This window comes from Drosophila serrata, unplaced genomic scaffold (genome assembly GCF_035046125.1).
Source record: "Drosophila serrata isolate PLE 108 unplaced genomic scaffold, ASM3504612v1 contig_165, whole genome shotgun sequence".
Taxonomy (NCBI): domain Eukaryota; kingdom Metazoa; phylum Arthropoda; class Insecta; order Diptera; family Drosophilidae; genus Drosophila; species Drosophila serrata.
The window spans coordinates 2668490-2695841 of record NW_028257063.1 but is presented as its reverse complement, the minus strand read 5'-3'; the positions used below and the strand labels follow the sequence as shown (position 1 = coordinate 2695841).

General features: G+C 39.7%; 1 protein-coding gene and 1 long non-coding RNA gene across 3 annotated transcripts in view; one reads left to right on the top strand and one right to left on the bottom strand.

Moving 5' to 3' along the window:
* Positions 1–27352, top strand: part of LOC110177834 (SAM50-like protein CG7639) — a 114635-nt gene that overhangs the window by 10290 nt on the left and 76993 nt on the right. For both annotated transcript variants that reach the window (XM_086827044.1, XM_020944781.2), the window contains exon 2: positions 1163–1259. The gene's annotated coding sequence lies outside the window, so the exon portion shown is untranslated. The remainder of the gene's footprint in view (positions 1–1162; positions 1260–27352) is intronic.
* On the bottom strand, positions 8341–10114 carry LOC110177836 (uncharacterized). Its single transcript, XR_002319319.2, has 3 exons — positions 9988–10114; positions 8680–8762; positions 8341–8552 (listed from the first exon to the last, which is right to left on the bottom strand). It is a non-coding gene; the product is annotated as an uncharacterized LOC110177836 (long non-coding RNA).

The window sequence follows — 27352 nt, the reverse complement described above, 5'->3', positions numbered from 1 at the left end:
GATTCCTAAAAAGGCTTTAGTCGAGGAGAGTCACTCGAAATGGGTAAGAGCACCCAAAGAGTTGTAAGCCGCTTTTCCGGGATTCCGGGAAATGGGGTTCCACGGGTTCCATGGTAAATAAATGCGGAAATTTAATAAAATGCTTTAGGATTGTGCTTGTACAAATTGTACTTGTTATGCAAAGTATTTAATTATCTGTTAATATTATTAACATTTCAAGCTTATTTGTTCATTATTCAATAATTAAGAATGCAATCCTATACTTTGTTTATGTAGTTTAAACCCTTAATAAAAGCTGAAGCTAAAGGAACATAAGAAAATCGTGGTTATAACATTTTTATAACTTGCAGAGTATTATTTCATTTAGATGCTTTCAAAACAGTGAAGAAGTCATTTCCGACCCTATAAATCATATATATTCTTGATCAGCATGAACAGCCGAATCGATCTAGCTATATATGGAAGAAAATAAATTTTTTAAATTTTTTGAACATTTTTTTAAGGGTTATTTATAAGTTAAAATTGTTAAAATTTGACAAAAATTAAAATTTTGTAAGTTACAAAACTTAGTATGCAGATTTGTTAGCCTTATTAAAACTAGCACAAAACAGTTTTCCGAATTGAAATTAATGCTTTTTTGGCTCAGTTATGATATTTGAAAAATTTTGATTTACTTGAAAAATTAACATTTTAAATATACATTTAATATACCAAGGTTTTCCTGCAGGTATTTGAGGGCCAAAAAGCCCATGAATGGCTAAAGTCATATACATTTCAATTTGCAATAAAAATCTTAATTAATAAAGAATGAAGCATTAGGAAAAATATTTGATTGAAGCTGTTATTAAATTTCTAGGAAATGTATGCCCCAGTTATCTCTATAAAAATGATATTCAAAGAGATTTCTAATTCTGTTCTTTAATAATTTCGATATTTACAATATTTTTAAATCTAAACGTACAAAATATCTTATGAATGTTAAAAATTAAATACTAACAAACTAACTTGTATCGAAGTAAATATTACATTTCCTGTAAATGTTTGCCTCTGCTTTCAGTAAAATATTAATGTTCAAAAGTGTTTCTATTGGTTCTCTTTTACCTCAATGATTTCTAAATTTTTCAAATTTTTGTTTTTTGGTCTTTGGCCATTTCCATTTCAGCAAGTTTTGCATTCAATCTTTGGCCATGATAGAAGACACCCACAAATTGAATTCATCGCCACACACAAAGTGCATGGACGGCAGCAAACAAAAAGGGGTAAGTGCTTTTTCCTTCAAAACTGACCCCACCCCCCCAACATCACCCTAGGCCGTTATCCAATTTCTGTTTTTGGCCATTGCCTAGGCCTGCCTGGGCTCACTTTGTCTTGGCGTTTTCGACACGATTTTTCTTCATTTTCTGAAATCAATCAAATGCAGGCATCCGTTTGGTAGCTGCTCTTCCCTCCTCCTGTGAACAGGAGGCAGAGCCTGTCAGCGGCGACACCCGACATCCGATCCTGGGAGGTGGGCTCTCCTCCTGGCTCGCTTGTTGGACATTCATCAAGCCATTTCATCTATTGACTGATTGATAATATTTTTGATAAATGATTGGCGGCCATGTACCGTCGTCCTCGTAGTCGTAGTCGTTCGGTGGCCCAGTTTTGCAATTCTCTCAGCTTCCGGCTGGCCGGGTTATTTACGGCGTGCAAAGCGGCAGGCAGCGACACACAAAGGCAGAAAAAGGATTTATAGGTGAGCGAGCAGACGCCGCCTGCAATATGCAAATTGATGGATCCTCGGACGGGTCATGTCCATATGCCCCGGGCTTAAGCTTGTTCCTTGATTGAGCTGCCTATAGATTGGGATTGCGATTGCGAATGGGTTTGGTTTTAAGTTGGGGTTCGGGATATGGATCTGTAGAGGGACACAGTTCCCAATCTGAAAAAAAAACACGGAAAAATATGTTTTTATTTGTTGTACTTGTAGGAAAAAGTATATTAACTATATGCCGTAAGAAAAAGTGGCTTGAATAGTTATCTAGAGGCAGGGGGATAGTAAATAGACTTTTAATTAACAACTTCTTATGCGACAAGGGATAAATTACTCTTTGGAAAGTTAATATTAGCATTCCTTTTTAGTTTTTATTCAATTTAAATATTTAAATTTATCAATTTGTTAAGTCACAAACTTACATAAATATACCTATTTAAATTTCTGTAAAATGTATTCTTAGAAAACCTTTATACTTTATAGATATTTAAGTTGTTCTTGGTTTGTTCATTTTTTCTTTGGGTGCACCATGTTGTGTCAACGTCGCCATCTTCTGCATCATTTTTCATAACGAGCCAGGCTAATAAAAATTAATTGATACATCAGCGGCAACACCATTGTCGGACGGTGGACCGATTAGAATCAGTTCCAGGAGGGCGCACACACAAAGGTGTTAATGCCGCTGCTTCTGCTTCTGCTTTTGAAATTGCTGCTGATGCCCCGTTCGGCACGCGCCAATGTTTACACGGCTCATGGCTCATGGCCCTGGGCTCTTGGCCATAAGCTTTGGGCTCTGAGCTCATGGCACAGGGCGACATACGTACATAGCTAGCTAAAGCCGTTCGACCATATGCGAACAGACCAGAGACGACCCGGACCAGAACCAAACAAAACCAAGAATCAAAACAATCAGGCAGCCAAGAGCCAGTCAGGCTGGCAGGAGCAGCCACCATACGATACGCCCACATTTGGACACGATGGCACAATATAAGCCAACTCAGGTGAAGGCACAGACAGGGCCATAGGAAATGGGAGGGAGAGCATGGACACGGACCACGTTGCCCAAAGGTAACTAAATTCTTTCGTGCAGAACTCCACGGTGTCTCTGCTCAAGTGACTCTTTCTCTGGGGAAGGTGGTTAAACTGATGCCCTTTGAGTATTAAAATAAATAAAGAACATTAATAACAATTAATAAATATAGATAAAATATGTAAAATATATATTTTTGATACTTTTAAATGCCATTTAAATTGATTTCATAACTCTACAATTTCTGTGGATCGTTTTCCTTGTCTAAACTCTTGAAAAAAAGTGTATTAAACAGGCTTCCTATAGTATTTCCGTCGTAGATAATCACAACTTGTGTTAAATCCGTAAATTCGCTAACCACTTGGCCCGTCTAGAGTATTTCTTCTTCGGTTTTTGTGCCTCGGGGCAGTGTCACTGCCACTGCCTCTGCCACTTAATGTTGCACTTGTGTGTTGGGCTCTTGCCTTTTGTGGCTGAGCTAAGCGCCGCGTGACTTATTTGATTGTTAAACAACATAATCTGTTGCCTGCCTTTTGCCTGGCTCCTCGTACCTCGTACTGGCCAATTGATTTTTTGGTCCAGAGCAAACACCAACACTGGCTGCGCATCCATCGATGGGTTGGGTGCCAAGTACCTGGACGAGATGAGAGTTACTCCTGACCAAGGAGTCAAGAGTAATTCAAACAATTTGCAATAAGGCGCCACTGTTGTCGGTGCTGTTGTCTTCCAGGGAAACCCCCTAGAATAAAAGAAAAAACGTTTCAAAGAATTGGTTCGAGTGGGAGACAAAGTCAGAGACCATTTACCGGCTAGTAATGAAAATGCAGTGTTGCGGAAAATCGCACCGAAGACACCAGACGACACCAGGGCACTAGACAGCGGACAGTCGCCAAGTGGAAAGTGGAAAGTGGAAATTGAAAAGTAACGGACTGCTGGAGCCGCACGAGCAGAATATTGCGAAAGGTATGAAAATGGTTCGCTCAAAATTCATGCATGAATTCCGAGGGGGGGTGGCTGGTTGGAAAATGACAATTTTTTTCGGAGAAGTGGTTTTCATTTTCAGGGACTCTCTCCTTTTTTTCCGAGTTGCTTTTGGTCAAGCCATCGGATGGGCGAGCACTTTCCGGCAGTCAATATTGCGGGGCGGACAATGCCATTTTAGGTGTTATTGTGTCAATGTCTCGATGGCCAAGTCCCCTTTCCATAGAAACCCCCTATTTTCCCTGCCACCTCAGTGAGTGGTTTTTGCTGTTGCAGCTGCAAACTGAATTGGTAGTTCATACATTTCACAGCAATTTCCATTTGGCCATATTGTCAGGGAGAAGCACTTTTTCTCTCTCTTTATTGCTCCCTCCTCTGGCCAGATTTTTTGCAATTTCAGTTACTTGCCCAGTGACAACCGTATATACGGCAAATCAAAGCTAATTCCATGTAATCAGGCACATTTGTCGCATGTCCCTCCCGTTGTCAACATTTTGTTGCGTTTCCGGCAATGTACACACACAGTAAACGTTGCTTCATAAAATGCAAGAAATGCTGCTGAAATTAGGGCCCGAAGCCTGATGTGGGTTTAGGCCAAGAGTAGTTCTCTCTCTCGCACTCTCTGTGCAATCAGCAGTTCTGTGCATTTATTCGATTTTATGGTTACGATTCCAATCGGTTGGCAACTTAATTAAACGAACATTATTAGAGAGTGTAAAAGGATGGTGGAAATCTGGTTATAAAGGGAGGAATGGGAGCTATAAGAGTCTGTTGAAGTAGTTTAAATAAAATAAATTGTTTAAAGGGGAAGGATAGTTGAAAGCCTAATAACAAGCTTGAAAACAAAAACCATTAATAAATACCTTTTCTAATTGGAATCAGACGGCAAACTAACTTTGGGAAGCCCAAACCCTTGAACTATAGGATCGACTCCGGAAATCGATTATAACTTAGCTTACTTATCAATATTTTTATATAAACATTTTTTCGACAAATCAAAAATCAGTCAAAAATTAATTAATTTCAGTTCGGAAAGCAGTTCTTTGTTAGTTTTTATCAGGTTAATAAATCTGCGTAATCAGTTAAAAATGTAAAAATTTAATATTTTGTCAATTTTTGTAAATTTTAACGATGTAACCCTTTAAAATTTTTTTTAATTTAAAAAAATTCATTTGGCCAGACATAGCTAAATCGACTCGGCTTGTCAGGCTGATCAAGAATATATATGGTTTATGGGGTCGGAAATGATTCCTTTACATCGTACAGGCTTCTGACTAAAAAATAAGTTATTGATGTATTCCCTTGACAATAATTATTATTTTCCGTGTTCTGCAGTATTTTCCTACAATAACACACAGGCTCTTTCTTGGTAATAAACATGAAAGTCTTCTTTTGAGCCAAGAAAACTAGAGTGCGCCTCACTTGTCACATTAAAAAGCCACAATGTTTATCGGAGGCTCTGGCTAGCCCGGCTGGTTCTCCCTTTTTCTTGAAGCAACTTGACTTCCTTTAGGCAAATTAAGACACGCCCCCCTCCGCCGCCCCTCCAAGACCGGCTTGGGCTAAAAATAAGAAGGAGCAAACTAGTTCTACGTGAAGTTAATCAATGGGGAAAGTCAGACGAAGCTCTGGGCAACCGGATGCTGGTAATAATATTTAGATTTTTAGCCCTCGATGCAAAACTTTATGCTTGTTTAGATAACATTATCGCCTCGACCGGAGTCGACGACTATTTCCAACTGGTTTTTCCTGGCTCTCCTGCTCTCCTACTTCATCTTGGCTTTGCCGCACATAAACTTGGCTAATTTACGATTGCATTGTGCGCATTGGACTCGCTCATATAATTAGAGAAATTAATTTTGCGCGCTTTACAGGACTGGGAATGGGTAACGAGCATAAAGTTTTTAATTTTCATGATGCAGATAATGCCCATTAAAATATGCCCGGAAAAAGGGCCAACGTGATAAAGAGGCAAGCGCCCCGGCCAAACACCTGCCACAGCCACTGGCTATGAGGAGGAGAGAGATCCTTCTTCGGCAAATGGCGAGGTCCCTTTGGCAGGCTATGCCTTCTCAGCCGCAAACTAAGTGCATTAAAAAATGGCAAAAGGAAAATAATGCAGAGCGAGAGCTCTGTGCTGTGTGCCCTGAGCTTGCTGGCAAAAAGAGAAAATGATTTTTTTATTATGCAACAAACAGAAAAGTCGTCCTTTGGGGCCAGTTGTCCAGACGTCCGACGAACGATGCTTGACGACGGCAACGGCAACGACGACCTTTTGAACCGAACCAAAGTCCGGGAACCCGGGAGTCCCGGAGTCAACGAACGCTGCACAGAAATAAGCGGGAAAAAGTTACCGCCGCCGGCTCTGGCCATTATGCATTATTATTATCCTTGCTGCGGGTCCATGGTCCTGGCTCTGCTTCTGCCACTGATTCTCATTCTCATTCTCATTTTGATTCTGATTCTGATTCAGCTGATGCCGCTGCATTTTCATATATATTTATATATATATATACTGTTTATATATACGCTTTATCCCTGGCATCGCCATCGCTCGTGCTGAAAATTACTGCTCCAAATCAATTTCATGCGATTGAAGCACTTAATTTTTACCAATTCATTAATTGATTTCGTTGGCCGTTCATTGCTCCCTAGGATGGCCGGGTGTTTGTGTATTTTGCTCCTGCTTCCTGGCTACGGCAGTCCTTCTCCTTGCGCCCTTTTTCCACGAGTCCTGCTCATTGGGCACTGACCGGGCAAATTATTACAAAAGTTAAAAAGAGCATCGAGAAAAACAAATAGCAGAGTTTCGCAGAGTCTCCATGGGGACTTGAAGATGCCCTGACCAAAAGAGTTAATTATTATGCCAAGGATGTGTACAAGAAGCAGGATGCAGATACTTTAATTTAAATTTAATATATCAGAAAAGATATATTTAAATATTTCAGTGAACATACCCTTTCGTTTTGTAATTAACTGAATTCATGTAATTCCGTAAAGACCACGTTTGTTGCTAGCAAATAATGCCTTGAACAAACGCATCCTTGACGTTATTAATTTCCCAGAGAATAAAACAGACCCAAATAAAACATTGTCAAAAAGTCCTTTCCCTGGCACACTGGCTAACGATTTAAACTGATTTTATATCGTTTGTGTTGACTCGATTAAAAGAAGAATCAACTCACAGGTTCACTGAACACCATTTCAACAATTTACGAGCTTAAAGAAACTTTGTAAATGTTTTAAAAAATGGCAACATAAACTTTAAAAACCGCCAAACAAGCTGGCAAGTGAATAATTGCGGGATGCTGGGTTAAATTAATGCAATAGTTCGATATTTACTGAACTATGCGCATTAAAACAATTAAAAAATAAACCCGTACAAGCAGCCTTATTTAATTAATCCACAATTGCGGAAATAAAGGGAAAACCCTGTTTTCAGAGGTATTTTAATAGCTGGAAACTCCAGGACTCGATTGCCTGCCTAGCCACAAACAGCATTTGTGCAAATATTTATATTTACAAGCTTGCAAAAAAAAAAAATAAATAAAAACAAAATTAAAACTGAAACAAAAACACGTTGTAAGAGACGCAAAGAGTTTGGCCATGTTTGTTTTATTTAATTCCTTTAATTATTCAATCGCTTCGAACATTTTCTGCCTAGCGGGGCTTTAAAATGAGAACTGCAATTGAAATACAAATAATTAATCATTAATGTCCAAATTGATTACAATAATGTGCATTTAAATGTCGGTACGTTCTGCTGAAAATTGCAAACATAAAATGTATAAAATGAGTGTATGTTTATTTGTTGATTTCCTTTTCGAATATAATCCAAAATAATTGACAATAAAGCTCGCTTTTAACTATTTAAACCTCATATTTCAACTACTCGAGGTATTTCTTATTATGTTATAATGTCAACAAAAACAAGTCCCTCTAACATCCTTTTAGATCATCAAATAATTGATTTCTCTTGCCTAATTACAACTTTCAAGCGTATCTCTGACCCAAATGATTAATTAATCGCACTTCACTTGGTATATTTTAATTAAAATTGAAGGCGCTACCGCTGCTGTGGCGACAATTGCCCCTGACTGCGCTTTGAATTAGCTTAATTGATGTTGTTAAATTTGTAAATTAAATTAAAAACCATATTAATTAAGACCATCGCTTATTTTTTGCAGCCAGTTTAAAGTGCTCTCTTTATTTAATGCGAATTATTATCGCCATTGTTATCAGTTTGCAGTTTTTCTTGCGGTTGACCTCCTCCTCCTCCTCCTGGCCATATTTGAGTTTTAATTAAATTATTTCATATTGATTTAATGTATTTGGATTAATGTGATTCTTTTTTGTTGTTGTTCAACGACCAGTAAATCCTTTTTTTAACAAATGCATTGCTGAAATGATTGTATTTCTGATCAATTAAGCGCTTTTAAACATTAAGCTTCGGGTCTAAAAAATAAAAAGAGAGAGAAAGCCAAATCGGCCATTGGCATTGAATGCGTGTGCTATTAAATTGCCATAATTCGCCCTGACACAATGCAGTGCCCAAAGGCAGCAGATATATAGTATGTGAAGTCTGCAATCGCTGCCCGATTTTTTTTAATGAGACGCTGAAGTATAATTTATGAATTTTAATGAGTTGCCAAATGATGCCGAAGCGTTGATTTTCCATAATTATTAACGCGCCAGAATCGCGCCGTCAGAGCATCGACATTCCCATCAACGGCACGAGTGCAGACGGCGGATCCCGGCATGAGTCCTGGCCGCCGACAGTGTCTGGACCTGGTCATCAACAGTTCGGCACATGCAAAAAAAAAAAAAATAAATACCAACAAAAAAATAAATGAAAAACCAGGCAGGAGAAAGGTCTGGACGAAATTCTGACCAATTCAGACCTGAATTCACTTACCTTTTTCACAGACAAATGATTATTGCGTTGTGTATTATCATTTTCCCGACATCAGGACACTCAAAAGACACAATAGAAAACGTCTGCAAGAAATTAAATTAAAATGAAAAAGAGTTGAAGATAACTAGGCAATATTTTTTTGGGATGCCTAACATTTAATTTGTTTTATATATGGTTCAACATAAAGTTGCTATGTAAATATTCCTAAAAAGGAGCCCAATTTTATGTACAAAGGAAATATTTCGGCTCTCAATTTACACAAAATGTTGCTTTCAGAAAATCCTACAGAAATTTGGAATAAAAGTTCAGCTGTGCAAACTAAGTTTGTTAAATTAAGATATCAACTTTAGACTATATATTTTTTTTATACCCTTGCAAAGAGTATTATTATTTTAGTCCGCGAAGGAGTCATTTGCGACCCTATAAATCATATATATAATTAATCAGCGCAAACAGGCGAATCTTTCTATACAAGTCTGTAAAAATTAAATTTTTAATGGAGTAACCCATCGAAAACTAATATAAAAATTGTTTCCGAATTTAAATAAGTTTATTTTCGGCTTAGTTATGATATATATATATTTTATAACATTTTGTTCGACTGCCCAGTATATTTTTTCAAGTGTAAAACCAACATTATCCTTAAATTCCTTGCCGTAACAAGTGCATACATAGGTGCAGGTTCGAATGCTATATATTTATCGCCCCGCTGGGCCTTAAAGTGTTTGTCTTATTTATTACGCCTTTATCGATGTTTGCTTTTTTTAATTAACAGATTATGCGGATTCTCGTAATTAAGCACCTGCTTCAAGGATGCTTAAAGTACATACATGTAAATTGAATATTTTGCGAAATTTTCAGGCATTCACACAGCAACGTTGGGGAAAGATCATTAATACAAATTAACACATAATTCACGCACACGGTCAATAATGCGTGTGCACAAAGCCATGGCTAATATGCGAATGCTGCCGGTAATACCTAATTAAAGCCAATAACAATAATAATAATAATAATAACAAAATGGCTGGGGCCAAAGGGACAAAAGGCGCAGAGGCGCAGAGGCTGTGTGCGATGCATTGCATAATGAAATTAACTAAAATATGCCGTGGCGTTTGCTTAATTAAAACGGATTCCAAACCAAAGGACGCGGTTGTTTTACGCTGCCCGGCTTAAGCGTGTGAATGACAGCATATATTGTAGGGAAATCTATATAGAAAATATATATATAATATGCATATATACGTGTGTATACCCACACCTATGTGGCACATTCGATTTTAATGCAAATCGGCTTAGCCGGCTTACCGGTCGCATGATTAATTGTAATGTCCTGCATTACATTGGCCAATATAGGAATATATTTAAATTTAACTATGGTCAGAAATTGTTGAAAATAGTAGGGAAAATAATCTATTTACTTGATCATTTGGAAAGTTTGACAGGAAAATAAAAGGAAAATGCGTTTTAATCGAATCAAAGGCTTAGCTTGTTGTTTAGTTGATATAATTAACAGCAACTTAGACAGATGATGGCTATTCAATAAAATTGTAATGTAAATAGGTAGAAATACCACCCTGCTTTATAATAATTACAATGAGAGCTTCTTATTGAGAACATTAACATCAAAATAATGTAATCTTCTGCTCTGCTTTTCTGCAATCATGAGCTAAAGCCAAAACCCACTTAAATACACATACTTAGAATTTAATTAAGTCTTTGACCAAATCGGTAGTAATCATTATATTTACACAAGCAAACATTTTGGGCATTTGCTGGACCAACACTAATTAGAATCCCCCATCGATGCCTGGTGGCGGATTCCATCAGCAATCACAGTTCCAATGCTCCAATGCTCCAATGCTCCGATGATGGTCCAAGACATGACATTACGACTTAAGGTTGCACAACGGTAATGATAATGCCTTACAAAGTCAACACAAATCGGCCCGACCGGACCGGGAGGATACTACTTGTATATATACATAGGATGTGGAGGCAAGGCAAGTGCGTGGCAAATGAACTCGTAATACCTCCACACCGACACGTTTATGCACTCAGCTGGGAGGAGGGGTGGGGTGGTAGGAAGGGCCTTGGGCTGGCGACACTTGTGGCACATTTAGTTGGGCCCTAACGCCTGTCTCCGACTAACAGTAAACAGCAATCACTGCTAATGAGTTTTATTGTAAATTAAAATTGCAATCAGTGTCAGGCAGCTGAAGTGTGCGAGAATGCACTATAGTATATGGGATAGTGACGCTTTTGGGTTCGCTGTGTGCACTCATGATAAATGCAATAAATGACACGTTGAACGCCTGTGACTCAAATCCTTGCATAATAAATTTGCCAAATTGCAAAACATTAAATAAAGACAATGTGCAATGACAAGCCAGAACACAGAGGGGAGGTACATGACACACAATGCGACAGTGGAGTGATGTCCCTGTCGTTAGGCAACCATTCCGATCCATAATCCATAAACCACATCATACTATAGTCTATAGTTGGATCTATGGATAGCTGGGAAAGCTGAGATGGTTGGGAGGAAGTCATGGGTTCAGGAGGGAAATGCAACTGTTGCTTGGATGTGGCAGCAATACTTGGCATTCTTTTACTACATTTTCTACTTGATTTGGAGGGAAATGTTACATTATGTGGAGTTACTTAAGACTTTTTGTAAAGCAGTAAGACTTTGATATATATAAAGGCTTAATACTGTTCATTTGGGATTTTTATTACATTTATTTTAATGTGGCATAACATATGTTTATAAAAATTTAGTTATTTTCCACTATTAAAATTTGAATCCTTGTGTTAACTATTGCCATCACTGACTCCATAAGTTCACACACACCACAAAGCACTCCTCTCACCCACACAATTACAACACTAGGGTCCTCTGTCCCCTCTCCCGCACACACACACTCACAGACGGACACATGTGATGTCATTAAAAAGGCATTCATCATGCAGGAGCCAGGATGGATGGCAATGCAGCCGACAGAGCAGAGAGAGAGAGCGGAAAAGGACGAAATGAAGTCATGTAGGATGGCTGACTTATCGATATACCAAGTTAATAATTAAAATCGCAAAATGCGTTAAAAGTCTATCAGTTTAATTGCCATTCGTGGCTACAACTATCAGCAGGCGGTGCCCTTAACCACCGTCGATGTCAATGACACTCTGATGAACTGTCTGTCAGTTGTGCTCTGGCTTCAGTGCCTGCCTACTCTCTACACTCCCAATGCTGATGATGCTGCTCCCGATTCGGCGGATGCTGCTGATGCTGCATTGATATGCAATTAACAGCATCAAGGGGTCGGGCCTCGGCGGCAGCAGGACAATTGACGCATCGGGATTTATTCTATGGGCGCATGCATTTTTTATGATTAAACGATAGTTGGATGACTCCCTTTTATTCCCTACAGATTGAAGTGGGCTCTCCTCTCCCCTTCTCTCCTCTCCTGTCCGTCAGGATATGCCAATGATCCACAGAGTCGAGCCACTGGACAATAATTGAACAATTGCCAACTGTCAGTGGGGAAATGTCCAACAAAAATAAAAAAATAAAAGGGGGAAAAACCAACGAAAACCAACGAAGGACGGACTGCCAAACGAAAACTTCACAACTGCAGCTGCTTTAAAGGATTAAAGTATTACCGGGGACATTGGCTATTGGATGGCATTTAATGGGGATTATGCGGAGTCCCAAAAAGGAGGCGTCCACCGGCTGCTGGTGGCACTTTAGTTAAGCCGCGCAATGTGGGGTAATATTGGTTTTTATTATTTATTCATTGATTTTGAATGGCTGCCGATTAAATTAGTCGCATTGAGAACACCAGCTTGTGATGGTTTTTTCAAAAAACCAATAGCCAATATTGTTAAGATAATGTGGGGAGTGTGGATCTGGGTTTATTTAAGGGTTTTATTGTTGAACAGGAAGGGTTTAGTGGAGGGATTTTAGTCAATTTTCAACGCTATTGTATTCTCTTTATTATTATCAAGAATATTTCATAGTCAATAACTAAGCAGTTTAATGTTTTATTTATTTTTGTAAGCTTTCAATTAATTAAATCCGGATTGAATGATAAATGATTCTAACATCTAAAGCCTTCTTTGTAAAAATCACATCTTACTAGCATAATTTTGTTTTCAATCCATGTTAAATGATGATTTTTACATAAATTGGGATGATAAATTGAAGAAAAATCTGAAAAAATGGTTGAGACCTTCCTAAGCTTGTTAACATGTATCTTTATGTAATGTTATTTAATAGTTACTTGAAGATGAAGGTCCATTTTATTGAAAATATCTATAAAATATTTTATTTTCTGCATATTTTATTGTTTTTAAAGCTAAACTTTTTAATTCCGACATTAAAGCCAAGTGTTTTTTGATGATTTGTCTTTAAATTTAAACTTTTTCGCACCTGCTTCTTAACCAAACCTGCTCTATTTTCCCATTCTCTTGCTGCTTTAAACTTTAAACAAAATAAATCAATAGAGCTTAGTACAAAATCTCTCTTTCTCTACCGCCCCTTAAATTTCTTGATAATTTCCCTTGCTTTCGTCGCACATGGAAACTAATGAGCCAACGAGCTGATATATCCATTTAAGCTTACACCCAAACCGTATCCGAATCGAGAAAGCTGGAAATAGGAGGAGACCAAATGCCAGCTAAGCCGGATCCCCCTGGGATCCCGACTACCACGCTTCCGATACTCGAAAACTATTTATGCTAAATGAGCAACATGTCTTAATCGGCTATTCATATGGAAATGCATGGATTATTATTCAATTAGTTACGTTTTCAGAGCCCCAGTCGGAATAGAATGTAGCTCGCAAATATGCAAGAAGAAGAAAGAAGTAAAGAAGAGGGATGTATCCATGAGATACATCTACCTACACTCGGCCAAGAAAATAAATGGGCGGGTAAGCAGAGCTGCTTCGCTTCAGTGAATTTTATTAATGAACTGTGGCCAACTGTGGCTGGCAGCAAGTAACTCGAGAGCCATGGCTCAAACATTGGCCACGGGAACGGGAATGGGTACGGGAAATAACCTGGCGATACACCTGCGAACCGGGTCCCCTGTTCATTATTTGCCCAGGCAGCAAAGCACCAAAGCACCTAGCACCAAAGCACCCCAACCCGATCCGCGTCGCACATGTTCAAGCTACTCTCGTATCTTGTATCTTGTATCTTTTTGGCCAAGCATATTGCGAAAGCCACAACAACACAGCGGCCACAGTCGCTGCGGCAGCGTAGTAAACGCAAATGGCCATGGGGAAGCGAACTATAGCTGCTGCTGCCGTTGCTGTTACCACTCTCATTCATTCATAAAAATCCCAAGCGCCAAATCCAGTTTGAGCCATGTACACAAACCAGATTTCACACACATTCGCTTCCCGCCGCCGAATCAAGTTCAGATGATATTGCACAGTGGATCGAATTGGTTAGCTAATGAAGTTGAGTTGTTAGCTCCCTGGACTTGGTTAATTACTTGTAATCCGTTCCCACAGTAAAATTCAGTCAATGTTTATTGGATATTGAGAGATTATATAAGAGTTTAGAATGGGTCATTAGGATTTTATATTTATTGGGATTAATTAATTTGAGTAATCAATCAAAGCATTTTTATGAATTACCAGGTTTATGTATTCCGAAAACTTTAGTTAGGAATTATAAGAGCATCAACTCTATAAGGATTAAACTCTCTGGATAAGAGTATATAGTTTTAGGAGTAGTAAAGATTGTAAAAGAATAACCAGGTCCACTTTTAACATTCCTTGAAGTAATTTAAGAACTTAACAATATTTCAGGAATATGTTTATTAAAAGATAGAGTTTTAATATCTCTTGAATTTCATAAAAAAAAAACACCTGATGAAAGTGATATGAAAATAAGCCCTAGTTAAGCACCTGACCCTTTAAGTATTGAACTCTCTTTTTAAGATACTTTTTGATTAAAGTATGGATTATAATCAGATCCACTGTACCAACGCGTCGGTGTCTCCACCGTGTGGGCAGACAGCGGATGTTCCAACAGAAACAACAAAAAATCACCCAGAACAGCGACAGCAACAACAGGTACTACTTACCGCCTCTGATGAAGGGGCTTTGATCTTCAACTCCAACCAAATGCGAACCAGTTTCCGTCATAAAGTATCCGTTTCGGTATCTATAAGTATAGCTCTGGGATGGCTCAACTTTTTATTGATTGAAGCTTTTTGCGTGGGCCGTGTTGTCACCGTAGAGTGCGTAGGGTGAGTGGGTTTGACAATTTTTGAACAGGCAATTAATTATAACTGTTTTGTGGGATCGGGTGGGTGTTACTGTGTGTCGTCCCTCTGGCTGGGGGTTTTTCGTTACAAAATTTCCAAAAATTTGCATATCAAAAGCTTACCCAGGGAAGCTGATGCATTAGCGGTAGCGAGGGGGCGTGGCAGCATATCAGTGCGTTCTTTGTTTAGGCTCAGGGGGGCAGGCACACATACACCGCCCCCCTCAAAGAGCATACACATTACACATCGTGGTCCCCGTTCCTAGACACGCAATGCTTATAGTTTTCTGCAACTTTTCCCGCTCCCCCCCTTGCCCGATTTTTTAATGAGTTTAATAAATGCTTGCTTGACTTTTAGCGGTAGTAAGTTTCTCAAGTACTCGGCAATTAGCGGCATGCATTGGGCTTTGGGAACGGAAAAAGGAAGCCTTTGGCACACGCAATGAGCAAGTTGAACTGCGCGAAGTTCCACTTAAAAAAGAAGTTCCCGTTTCAGTTTAGAGGTAGCAACATCCATGCACGGGGAGAAAAATAAAGGAACTTAAATAAACTATATTAGACAGATTAAAAGAAATTACATAGGTGATAAGGAAGGGAATAAGGAAGATATATAATCCATTACGATCTTATTATGGATTTATTACATATATTTATACTCAAAGAAGAAACCATTTAAAGATTTTTCCGGAACATTAAGGATTCAAAGTGCTCTCAATTACCCAATTAAAGAGAATCTTGCAGTGCAAATAAAATAAATAACTGAAAACACAAACCTTTCACCTCTTTCACTCCAATTTCAATTACAAATAATAGCATTAATTACCTTTAGAAAATATATTCTGTAAGTGTAAAGACAAAACAAACAAAACAAAAATAACCAGTTAAATCAAGCATTATATTCCTTCAAGAGTAATCAAACATTTTCTCTGTGTGAAATATGATTCTCTCTACTTGTAGGCTTTCCTCCTTCAAAGTCGACGACTCTTTGATGGCAGGGTATATGAGCCAGCTCCAGAAGGGTTAGACTATCTACCAGATAGGATATCTAGATTGTCGTTCACTCCCTGCGAGTATATGTACATACGATGTAGTATATAGTATGCAATTCAAGTTCCCTTCCGATGCTTTGTTTTGATTTTAATTTGGTTCACACAATTCATCTGAGCTTGGCCTAGGCAACAACAGTGTCTCAGTGTCTTGGCAATGACTTGGTGGTAACTTGGCTGACTTGGCTGACTGGGCTGACTGGGCTGAGTGATGTGATGGGGAGTGACTTGCTTAAGATTCCCACATAAATTATGTGAGAGCCCAAGTGTGACCAATAAACCAACTGTCCAGACACAGACGACGAATACGAATGCCGGCAAAATGGTTTCGTATTGCGACCTGCAATAAAATATGCCTGGAAAAGGCCAACACGGAGAGACGTCTTTAAGAAGCAGCCAAGCAAACCGCAAGGCTCCTGCAACCCTTTCTTCTTAACTTAATTTAGAGCTAAATATTAGAAATTACCTCACGTCCGGGGCATCAGGCAGCAGAAAGGGCACAAACGAGCCCAGTGGCAGGACCCAATCCCCACATAACTTTTAAGTCATGCAAACTTTGTTCCACAACGAATCGAGTTCAGTTCGGTTGAGTGGAGTGGAGTGGAGTGTGTGTGTGTTGGGGAGTGTATAGAGGAGGCAAATGTGCCTGCAAATGTCTTTTCAATTGGCAATCGAAGAGGGAAGTAGGCGGGCAGCGCAAAAAGCGCTGCGGTAATATCCTTGCCGTGAGGACGTGAGCATGTGTGCGGGTGTCGACTTTGATGCGGTCCTTAAGCAGGCGTAATCCTGTCAAAGTGTTATCGCTAAGCACAAACCCGGCACAAGCCCCCAGTCCGAGTGGGTTCTCCTCTCTGACTTGCATGCAAATTTTTTTGCACCACCTCCACTGATTTCCTGGCTTATATTTTTTCGATAACTCGGCCTGATACTTTCTATTTGGATACCCTTGAAAATGGGGAAGTTCCTTGTATGAAGTTGTTTCAAGAAAATAGCTCTGAGTGTTCCAGGAAAGTTTTCTAGGAAATAATGGTTACTGATAAAGGAACATGTTCCTAGAAAAAGTAACTCTAAATCTTTCAACTTTATTGATATAATCTTCCAGTAAATATGTATCATCTTTTTGATGAAAATAGCCAATATTTTATTTTTTACTCTTTCCTTAATTACCTTTCCAGGGTATTCCCCTCTTCAGTTACCGAAAATTCCAAATCCTTTTTCTTTTCTGGTTTTCCCTTCCACTTGATGGTCTCTCCATTTTCTTTTTTGCTGACTTTGCCACACGAGTTTTACGCTTAAATAAAAAATATCTACACTTAACACTTTAGTGTTGCGCTCACCTGGCGAGGCGTGGAAATCCTTTTTTCCACCGCCCGCCACCCTTCGCCCCCTTTTGAGTTTCTCGTTTTTCACGACTCTTGTATCGAACAAGTCATCAGCTGGCGAATGCCGAATGGCAAATGGCAAATGGCATCGCTTGTCGCCATAAACTTGAACAAATATGCAACCAAGAACGTGCCACTTATGCTGCCGCACAATCGCCTTTGCCTCAAACTCCCACAGAGCCGCATTTGCTCAAGGTGCTCGAGCACAGGTGTGTGTCAGGTGGGTGGGTGGTTGTGTGTGTGTGTGTGTCCAGGTGGGCGGGCCTTATTTGCCAAGTTGGGTGGTGTCAAGGGCAAGGGTTCCATTGGGGCCGCGCCTTGTCGCTGCGCTTTTTGTTTGCACTGCGGTTTCTCTGCCAAGTGACGGGCGGCGATGGCGGCTTTGGTGTTTGCGCGGTCTGATTGAAAGATTGTCCCTGTCTTGGTCTTGGCCAAATGCGGTTGCATTGGCATCACCACACATACAGAGGCAGCAGATTATGACAGATTTAGTCCGCAATCATTGCGGAATGCTGCAGGCTATGAATATGTAGAGCTAAGATGTGCAAAGGTATTGCACAGGGATTCAATCTTTGAGTTTAATTAATAAAACAACTCTTAAATGAATACAAAAACTCTTTAATTTATATAATAATTAGGTTTAAACCAAATTTAGCAGCTTTGCTGCCTTGATTATGAATTAATTCATTCAATTTCGACATTTTATCAATTGAATATTGAGGAATAAATAAAAATTTGTTCAGTTAAATAAAGAGCTATCCACACAGCTTTTAGCCTGAACAATTATGCAGCCCCTTAAGCAACCTTATGCTCAGCTATTTGCACAATTTCCAAGATATATTCCCATTAAATAAAAGACTCTAACTAAATTCCTTAGATCACATTAATTTACCTAGAATTTCTAGATTAAACATTCTATTAGCTTGGTATATTTTCCATCTCTCCGTCGTTTCTCTCTGCTTAAATTGTTTAAACAGCAAAACATTTTGAGAGATGTGAGACAGAGCCCGAGGTTGGGACCCAGAAAAGCCCGTCCTCCTGCAAAACACACACACATATTGTGCTGAGAGCGTGAAATATTCTGTCCAGGAGTTTATATAAAAGAGATTTAGGGACACAAGGAGCTTTGGCGCAGGTCGTCTATCATGTGCAGAGGATATTCACGTCCACGTTCACATTCACTCGATGTCGTAATTAGCTCACTGGGGCTTAGCTGCAGGACGCGGAGCTCGCAGAAAGCTCATTAGCTTCGGGCATATATTACGGGGCTGTCAGTGGGGCCTGATACGGCGACCAGCTTGGCACATCATGATCATCATCATCCTTAGACCCGGGGTCCACATCAGCAATAGAAGCTCCCACATACGGCAGACTGTTGCTCATGCAAATGAAAGCCCTGACTGTCGTCAGTCCGCCTCTCTAACTACCTACTAAATGGGCTCATTTTTCAAATTTTATAGCTACTTAACACAACATCAAACAATTTTTATTTTATTAACGCACCGCCAACACATCTCCATACGCAGCCGAGCAACTCAATTTTCAGCGGCATCATCATATCTTCAAGATATATTTGTATCTATTCGTAATAAGCGTCACGATGCTTGTGCGGTCCAAGGGGAGAGAACAATGTATTAAAATAATTGTGTGTGCTCATACATGAACGAGCCGGGCTCGACAAAAAAAAGAAAAGAAAATTGGAAAATTTTGGTAGGAAAAGGCACTCTAAGAAAATTGGAAAAATATAGCCAATCATAGTAAGTGTTTATATTAAAAGGAAGAAGGGGGTAATAATGGAGAATTTATCTCAACTATTTCTGTAGCCAAAAGCTAAACCCTTTCAACGATTTTGAACATCTTTTACAAGTCATTAAAATATTTATAAAATACTAAGCTCCTGAGTATAATCCCATCAGTCACCTGCCATCCTTTACCTTTTATAAAATCCTTTCAATATTTTTTTATAAAATCAAAGATAAACCTTGCTAAAAATCTTCATTCCTCGCCTGATTTAATACCTATTTTCCCCAAGTGCCGTGCCCAATCGGGAATAAAACAAAAGATCATATGTACGAGTATGTGTATTTTTGTACATGCCACATGCCCCAAAGGGACTCACATCCCTCTCCTTTGCCGTCTCTGGCAGAACAGCCAAACCGAAGCGGCATCAATAAATGATTTCACAAAGGAACAGAAACAGAAAATAAAGAAAAGCGACCGGCGACTGACTGAAATGGAATGAAAACCCCCGCAAAGGTCATGAAAACATCATTGTCAGAGGCAAAAAACACAGAGTCAAAGCGACGATACGAGGCACACACACACACACACACACACAGGAGGACTTGGGTATTAAAGAGACCCTGCGGGCGTTTTGAGGAATGTGCGGTTAAAAATAAAATCCAAGACAAGATTGTGCCACATGGGTGACACACACACACAACACACACTCAGAGGGAACTGAGCCCGGAGCCCAGGAGGTGGCCCTCGGACTCGGCTCAGCTAATTGTAGCCTGCCGGCGGCGCAAACACAAACAAGACACAAAACGCCTCCAGAAGAAGGGAAGGGAAGCAATCCTGGGTTTTTTATTTATGAGCCCAGCATTAGTTTAAATTCAAATATCAACACATAATCCCAATGCCATGACCCTGGGTCTCTGAAAAATATCGCATTGCAGTTTGTGACATTAATTAGTAAACAAATTCTGAAGGAAGAAGCGATCAGGTTGCAGGAATTGTTTTCTGTTTTGGCGTCTTGACCCACAACAAGGACATGGGACAAGGAAGTGTTATTTATATGACCCTGTTTGTGTGTTATTTCTTATCCACTTGAGAAGTATAGTAGAGTATCCGTTTTTCTTTGTGAAGGGATTTGTTTGATTATGCAGTAGTCGGATTTTGTGTCTTTTCTATTTGGAGATCGCATTACAGTCTCGCCCTGTGTCGCCGCACAGCTTCTGTTTAATAAAAATAATTGAGAATAATCCGGTCTGTTTCTGAGAAACCTGTATACAATTACACAGGCATTGAAAAGAGTTTTCCCTTTCTTTTCCATAATCCCTCCTAATAGATACCAGCGACATCAAAATTGGTAGCTAAAGGTACCTGCTTCTTTTTGCTTTTTTGTCCATAAATTGTAGCCTAAGGCAACTTGGCTTTTAATGATACTTGCATAATTGCTATACATACATATTTGTATACTTAAAATGGTGAATGGTTACCGCAAAGAGGTCTCTCTCCTTGTTGTTTTTCTTCTTCTGCAGTTTCAACAGCGAAAATCCGAATCCTTGCCTGTGAATCCTTGCCGCTCATCAACGCCCAGCCGCCAAAGTTTTTCACTTTTTAATCCCAGTGAACGCCTCAAGTCCTTCTGGCAGGCGCCTTTGGTGTTGTTGTTTTTGGCTTTTATTTCATTCGGTATATCCCCATTTGTAGGTGTGTTTGTATAGGAAAAGCTGGAGGGAAAGCGTGGAGGGGAGAGGGAGGAAAAACCAGAGCGCGCGCGCTTTTCATCATCGTCATAATCTCAACAGCAACATCAACAACTTGAAGTGATTTGTGTTTTTCATCCGCCTTGCGATGGTTAAGGCTTTACCCACCTGGCTCCCTCCTTCTGCTCCTCCTCATCCTTTCCACAACCACATCCTGTGGCAGCAGTTTTCCTTTTCGCCACTTTCCGCCCCAGAACCCACAGAACCCAGAAAGCCCGCTTCTTAGCTCCTCAAGTCTCAGTCTGCCATTTCTGTTTTTTTTTTTATTTAATCACCTCACAAGGCTCTCGAGCACACAACACGGCTTTAATCTATTTTAATTAAAAATATAATTATTTAATATAGCCCGAGTGGGCGGCTCCTGGCAAAAAGGGTATCCCTGCTTGACTTGGATAAAACTGTGACTTGTTGCGGAAGTCACTTGGACAGTGATCTCATAAGGATGGTTGAAAAATTCCCGGGAAAATTCAAGACAAGTCTAAGGCGTTGCGTAAAAGTATATTGAAGAAGTTTGAGGAACTAAAAAGTATCTGTTAAATTATCATATACTCTAGCAAACTTTTTCTGCTTTAATTTTCAGTTGTGCCAAGCTTATATTAAATTCCAAAAAAATAAATATCAATACAAAATCCCCAGCATATGTTGTGAGAAATTTTGCATACATTTTCCCTAATAGAAAAACTCTCAAATCCAAATCCAACTTAAGGCTCTGTAAATTAGATTTGCGATCAAACGCATTATACAATTTTCAAGTTGAAAAATACCAATCTCAGCTCACTTCCTGTGACTTTGCATGCTTGCCAATTTACGGATCGTTCCTTTTTAGGCCACAAAAAATATGTATAAACATATATATGGAGGTAAAAAAAACCGTCAGAGAATCCTGAACACATGCCGGCAAAAATTTCGCATAAAATTATAAAGTATCCGCAGCTGGGGGGCGACAACGGAGCTGAAGTTGGGGAACCGGGAGGAGCTGAGTGTAAGTACTTGGGGAAACTTTCTTTGCTGTGCAAATTTACGCCGGCAAATCTGTGCAGGCTTTTGTCACAAACTCCCAGCCAAGCACATCATGTGTAGAATTCATTAAGGTGACTAAATATATATATATATATATTTATTTTTTTCTCCTATGCTTTTTTTGGGGGGAATGATGAGGATGAGGACTTGGCAGTTTCTCAAGCTGCGTGTAATTTGTAGCAAGTGGCGGCAGGTAAAGCGATGCCAAAAAGGAAGATAGAGGCTGCAGCAGCAACAGATATTAATTTCGCCCCAGCCAAGGCAAAGTAACTTAAGCTTCAACTTGTAGAAGGAAGATTGAGATACAGGCCCGGCCAGAATCCCCACTTCCTTCAGACACCGACACCTTGCCGTTGCCTCAACTGCTGCTGCTGCTGCTGCTGCTGTTGCTGCCGTGCACATTAATTCGTGGGAATTAATTATTCTCAGGCCTGTGACGATTCCCAAGACACTCGCTCACTCATTCGTTCGTTGATACCCAGATCTGAGACACAGTCTGAAGCCCCCAATCTCCAGGTTTTCCTCCTCCTCCTCCCCAGCAAGCTCCACACTTTGCTTCTGCGGTAAGGCAAACATTTTTCGTATCTGTATCTGCAGCACTTGACGCTCTCCTTTTTCTTTAGGGTATCATCATTTTTCTCAGCCCTCACTGAACCCATAAAGTAATCTTGGCTAATAAATACCAGCACCTAATTTCATTTTTATCGCACTTTAAATGGGCTTCTTGCATTTTTTTAATTTTTTAATTGTTGCATAATTCTTTTGAATTAAAGTAAAATAAAATATTTAAATGGGAGAATCAAGTGATCCCCGATATTCTGGCATTCTTCAACAAACATTCTCAGGTCTTCGGGATATATTAGTTAAACGAATTAAATTAATAAACATTTATATTCTTCGGGATATTATATAGATAATTATAATTAAACATTGTGATTTTAATAATATTATAAACTAACTAAGAAATCTTAAATCCTTAAGGGTATTGTCTTGATGATTATAGTATTTATTTTCTTGTATATTATTATTATTTTAAATGTACTTAAGACGTGCTATGAGCTTAATGATCAAGTGCCTTATGTTAGCTTGTTATAAGATTATAAACCAACTAAAAGGGTATTTCCTGGTCGATTATAGTCTCTCTTTTTTCGTGATATATATGCGAATGTGTGAATGCGACTGTGCATATATATATATATATTCAGATATACACATAGGAAAAGTTTGTATACTCATTGCCATCCTCCCCATCTAGTTGCACGGATAAGCGTCGCAATTACAACAGGGCCTGTTTCATCGCTTCATCTTTTTTTACGGCTGCCCTACAATGGCCGTTTTGGGATAGTCTTATGGATGGCTCTTGGCCCAGAGCTGTTGGCCAAGAGCAGACACCAAGCCGAGCCAAGCCAAGCCAACGGGCCCATAACAAATCATTGGGCCATGTTAGCGTTGGAGTAAGTAAATTTGATGATTTGCACTTTGAACTTTAATTTGTTGTTCCCGCCGTTGTTGTTTTGTTATTGTTGTCTGCCATAAGCGCATTTTGTGCCTAAAACTAATGGATGTTTTGAAATTTTACTGCCCCAAGCTAAGAGCCATAATAAGCTCTAAACATTTATATTGGAAATAGTACAAATATAAATATTTAATGTCGAAATGATGGATTTTCTTATTACTAATTGTTGCTAAATATATATGGCTTTTAGTTTGTTGGTTATTTTGGGAATAATTAGAAATTTAACATACGTTTCATTTGCTACAATGCAATGAAAATGCAAAGCCTAATTATGTTTTATATTTACGAGTCAAATGTTTGTCTAAATTAAAGATTTTATGGAAGTGTTAATATTTACAAACGGCTGTAAATAGCAAATATTAAAGTAAAGTACGAAATAGTTCGAGTAATAAATACATCAAGTGATTTTATATTTTACCACAATTTTAAACAAACTAAAACTCAGTATAAAAATTAAATTTATTGTTATTTATAGTAGATCTATATATGTTCTTTATAAAAATTATTCGACTTAGATTGCCGTTTTTATGAATTCATCCACTAATTCCTCTAAAGGGTCTGCAAAAGTTAATGCAGCCTGATCCAAAGTCCCGATTTCGCTTAGTCTCAACTCAGGTTCTGAGCTTACCACCCTTCCCTTTTTTTATATTTTTTATTCTCTTACTCTTCATATGCTGTGACGTCTGTTTATGTTTTTTATTTCTGCCTTCTTCCCCCTTTTTCCAGTACTCTTTTCATCACATTTTGCTTTTCTTTGGCCAGGGAACGAACATTGCATTATTTATGTACCCGACCGAGGAGGAGTTTTCCAGAAATTTTTGTTAATAATTCTTACCAGCAGAAGCTTGTAAAAAAAAACGAGAAATATACATACTTATAATTTCGCTTTTTTTTCTCCTTCCTAGGCTATTAAGGCTGATGATTTTAATGAGTGAATAATGTGTTTGGTTGGTTATTTTTTCACCCTCCTCGGCGGGGTCCAGTTCTTCTGCTTTAATTTTTTAATAACCTTCAAACTCTCGACTCGAGTTGTGTTCGTTTTGTTTGCCTTCGACATGTGTCGACAGAAGACCCCCTGCTGAAAAAGTTCCCATTACTATTCAGATCTTGGCTCCCGATTCGAGTGGAGCATTAAATTTGTCATTAGGTTCTGAGCATTACATCAAGTAGTGTGTCTTCTCGTAGATTTATCTTTTTAAATATTTAAACGTTCTAATTGGCTGACCGTCGGGCACTTGAGGCTTTTCCATTCCCATTTCCATTTTCTTTTCTCGCCCTGAGAACATTTTTCCGTTGACATAGATAATTGTGCTCTCTGCCGGCGATTATGTCGCAGATTATGCGGCCCACAAACTGACAAATGTTGTCTGGATTTGCTTTTGCCCCAAAAGGGACGAAGACTCATTGCCGCAGCTTTTCCGATGGGAGTGGTGTGTGTGTGTGTGTGAACTATAATGAGCCAAAGTTGACTTTTCATTTTGGGTTTGTCAAGTGCCTCAGAGGCTTCTGCATTTTTCAAATGCCTTCGCAGTAGCAGTGTGCCCTCTGACATATGTCTTCGAGTCGCATTTTTCAGTTCTCTAGATTCTCTTGGGGGAGCTGTGACATTTTTTATGGCCTGTACTGATGTTTTGACCTAGTAATTTAATGATGCTAAATGGCGTGGCAGTTGATTGCCGGAACATGCGGGTGGGGCCCACTTGGAACTTGCCACTTGCCACTTGCCACTGGGTCTTCATGGGGTGGGAGGTGTGAGAAAGCTTCTCGAGTGCAACACAAATGGCAGCAAATTCAATTTGTAGGTTGAGCTTTTCAAGAAGACACTACAACAAATGACTGAGAAAGACAGTTTTTAGTTGGATGTTTCCAGAGCAGATATTATAAGGGTATTCCTGGACATTGTTGAGGGAACAAAGACTTTTCCTTCCCTGCAGTCTTGTCTTTAAACTTGTTCAAAGCTGTCGCTTTTCCTTTTGCCTTTTAGCCTGCATATCGCCACACATATCGCAGAGCAGAGCATTTCCCCCAAAGTTCAACGAAGCAATCTAAGGTCCATCTCTGTCAGCCATTCACACCAAAGGGACAGGGACAGGGACTAGCACTGGACTTGGAGAAAGGAAGTAATCCATTTTGAGTGCAGTTTTCAATATCACTTTCCAGAGACAACTTCCTGCCGGAGCTCTGTCGGATCATCATCAAACAGGGCAGGAGGAGGAGAGAAAAACTGTTGGCACTTTGCATACAAATGTGCCGGGCCAAGCTGAACTTATCGCAACATTTTAATAACTGGCGGCAACAGTAGCCAGTAACCTGCAGATGGTGCAGAAGATCTTAGCCCGAGAGCTGTAGATGGAGTCCAGTCAGCTTTCATTAATTACCAGGAAAAGCGAGTTTTTTCGGTTGCTGTTTTCCTGCCAGTCAAGAAGTTAGTCGATGTGCGAGTGGATTTTCAACAGGTTTCCTTGGCCCTAACTGGGGCCCGCAAGCTGCCTCAGATCCCGATCCTGACTCCGACTCCGACTCCGACTCCTCCAATTCTCCTGGACCGCTTATCTAGCGACCACATCACGCAACAGGCGCGTAATTTTATGAATGAAGTGTTTGCTGCCGGACAGGATTCATGGGCTAGGAAACTGGTTCAGGTTCTGGCACTTAATTGCAATCGCACCTCAGCAGGAGAAGCAGCAGGAGCAGCAGCAGCAGCAGCAACAAGTGCAGCAGCACCAACAGGCCGCAGCAGTTTGTCAGTCAGGTTAACAAATTGCGTTTAGACGAAGCAGTTGCTCAACCGGTTTGCAGCACATCTGTGCTCGATTCTGTTGCACTTGTTGCATCAGTTTCATCATCATCATCATCAGCAGCAGCAGCAGCAGCAGGAGGAGAAGGAGGAGCAGGAGCAGGAGAAGGAGGAGGGACTATAACATCAGTTGAAGGAGGGGCAGCACACGTAAAGAAATCGCTATAGATAACATGTTATTAAATTCAATATTCAAATCTCAGGGGAAGCAGGATAATTCGTATTTAGACATGTGGATTAAAAATTAGAGATTGTTTATCAAGAGGAAACATATTGCGCTCAGGGAAAATTTAAATTTGTTACATTGAATAGAAATAGGATAGAGAGAGACAAATCGGGACTTAGAACTTATCTTCTCTGTAGTGTTAGGGTAGAAAATCGCGACTTCATATACATAAAAGTATCTAAAGGGGAAATCCCTTTCTGCATACATAAAATTCCTCTCAGTGCAGTCCCTGGACAACATAAAGAGGAGCACCAGAACCATGCCACATTGCACACTTGCAGCTCTCTCGCTTATTAAATATGATTATGTGTTCGATTCTGTGCTGCGTCTGCGAGTTGGTACCCAGAGTGCCAGAGTGCTTCGAGTGCCAGAGTGCCAGAGCTCCAGAGCCACCAATACCGAGTACCAACCCGGGTAAAAGTACGTTTGGTCGCAGGAAGTGGAACCGCGCCAGGCGTCGTCACATTGGCGGCAAGACCCCTCGGCCTCCCCTTTCCCAGTTTGAACCAACTGCTGCCCACTTTTAATGAAGTTTTCCGCTGCGTGATGGTTCTGTTGACTTTCCCAACTGGGCTTAGATCCCCGCTGCAGAAAGTTCTGAAGAAAATCAATTTTAGCGCGGAAAAACGTTGGTTAAAGCATTAGAAAGTCGGCTAGTGGTGGATGCCGCCCTTTCCATTATTGCCGTCGCCTTGCTAAGTCGCCAGGCAAAATAAAAATCCATTGGTCGTTCAAATGTTTTAATTAAAATTTAATGAATTCAGTGTACTTAATTATGCATTGTTGTTTTTTACTTCCTCCGACGGACGGACGGACAGACTGACTGACTGGCTGGCTGTCTGCCTCTTTGCTCCTCCGACGATGGCTATCCTGGAAAATTAAATTTAATTGTTTGTATATTTTTCTGTCACTGCCA